Raw genomic sequence first — 2,173 nt, forward strand, 5'->3', positions numbered from 1 at the left:
GACACATAATTGGGTGAACCTTTTCAGATTGTGACTCAGCTTTGCTAAAGTCCCCAATTAGAGGTGTCCAGGGTTCTTAAGCACACTCTTTTTGCCTTGGATCACACTTTATTTCTTTCTTTTTCTTTCTTTTTCTTTTTCTCTTTTTTTTTCATTTTTTTTTGTATTCACTGCTTTTTCTTGCTTCAAGAATCATTTTTATGATTTTTCAGATCCTCAGTAACGTGTCTCCTTTTTCATCATTCTTTCAAGAGCCAACAATTTTAACATTCATGAACAACAAATTCAAAAGACATATGCACTGTTCAAGCATACATTCAGAAGGCAAAAGTATTGCCACCACATCAAAATAATTAATCTGTTATAAAATTCAAAATTCATGCAATTCTTCTCTTTTTCAATTAAGAACATTGTTTATTTAAGAAAGGTGATGGATTCATAGGACATTCATAACTTTAAGGCATAGACACTAATGATCATAAGACACAAACATGGACAAGCATAAGCATGAAAATTTCGAAAAACAAGAAAATAAAGAACAAGGAGATTAAAGAACGGGTCCACCTTAGTGATGGCGGCTTGTTCTTCCTCTTGAAGGTCTTATGGAGTGCTTGAGCTCCTCAATGTCTCTTCCTTGTCTTTGTTGCTCCTCTCTCATGATTCTTTGATCTTCTCTAATTTCATGGAGGAGGATGGAATGTTCTTGGTGCTCCACCCTTAGTTGTCCCATGTTGGAACTCAACTCTCCTAGGGAGGTGTTAATTTGCTCCCAATAGTCTTGTGGAGGAAAGTGCATCCCTTGAGGCATCTCAGGGATCTCATGATGAGAGGGGTCTCTTGTTTGCTCCATCCTTTTCTTAGTGATGGGCTTGTCCTCATCAATGAGGATGTCTCCCTCTATGTCAACTCCAACTGAATAACAGAGGTGACAAATGAGATGAGGAAAGGCTAACCTTGCTAAGGTAGAGGACTTGTCCACCACCTTATAGAGTTCTTGGGCTATAACCTCATGAACTTCTACTTCTTCTCCAATCATGATGTTATGAATCATGATGGCCCGGTCTAGAGTAACTTCAGACCGGTTGCTAGTGGGAATGATTGAGCGTTGGATAAACTCCAACCATCCTCTAGCCACGGGCTTGAGGTCATGCCTTCTTAATTGAACCGGCTTCCCTCTTGAATCTCTCTTCCATTGGGCGCCCTCTTCACAAATGTTAGTGAGGACTTGGTCCAACCTTTGATCAAAGTTGACCCTTCTTGTGTAAGGATGTTCATCTCCTTGCATCATGGGCAAGTTGAATGCCAACCTTACATTTTCCGGACTAAAATCCAAGTATTTCCCCTGAACCATAGTAAGCCAATTCTTTGGATCCGGGTTCACACTTTGATCATGGTTCTTGGTGATCCATGCATTGGCATAGAACTCTTGAACCATTAAGATTCCGACTTGTTGAATGGGGTTGGTAAGAACTTCCCAACCTCTTCTTCAGATCTCATGTCGGATCTCCGGATATTCACTCTTTTTGAGTGAAAAAGGGACCTCGGGGATCACCTTCTTCAAGGCCACAACTTCATAGAAGTGGTCTTGATGCACCCTTGAGATGAATCTCTCCATCTCCCATGACTCGGAGAAAGAAGCTTTTGCCTTCCCTTTCCTCTTTCTAGAGGTTTCTCTGGCCTTGGATGCCATAAATGGTTATGGAAAAACAAAAAGCAATGCTTTTACCACACCAAACTTAAAAGGTTTGCTCGTCCTCGAGCAAAAGAAGAAAGAAGAGAGTAGAAGAATAAGAAATGAGGAAGAAGGGAATGGCTTTGTGTTCGGCCAAAGAGGGGGAGAAGTGGTGTTTTGGTTGTGTGAAAATGAAGGAGTGAAGAAGGGTTTATATAGGAGAGGGGGGCTCATGGTTCGGTCATGTATGGGTGGGTTTGGGAGGGAAAGTGGTTTGAATTTGAAGGGTGAGGTAGGTGGGGTTTTATGAAGGATGGATGTGAGTGGTGAAGAAAAAGATGGGATTTGATAGGTGAAGGGTTTTTGGGGAAGAGGTGTTGAGGTGATTGGTGAATGGGTGAAGAAGAAAGAGGGTGGTGGGGTTGGTGGGGATCCTGTGGGGTCCACAGATCCTGATGTGTCAAGGAAAAGTCATCCCTGCACCAAGTGGCAAGAAAATTT

This window comes from Arachis stenosperma, chromosome 5 (assembly GCF_014773155.1).
Source record: "Arachis stenosperma cultivar V10309 chromosome 5, arast.V10309.gnm1.PFL2, whole genome shotgun sequence".
Classification (NCBI taxonomy): Eukaryota; Viridiplantae; Streptophyta; class Magnoliopsida; order Fabales; family Fabaceae; genus Arachis; species Arachis stenosperma.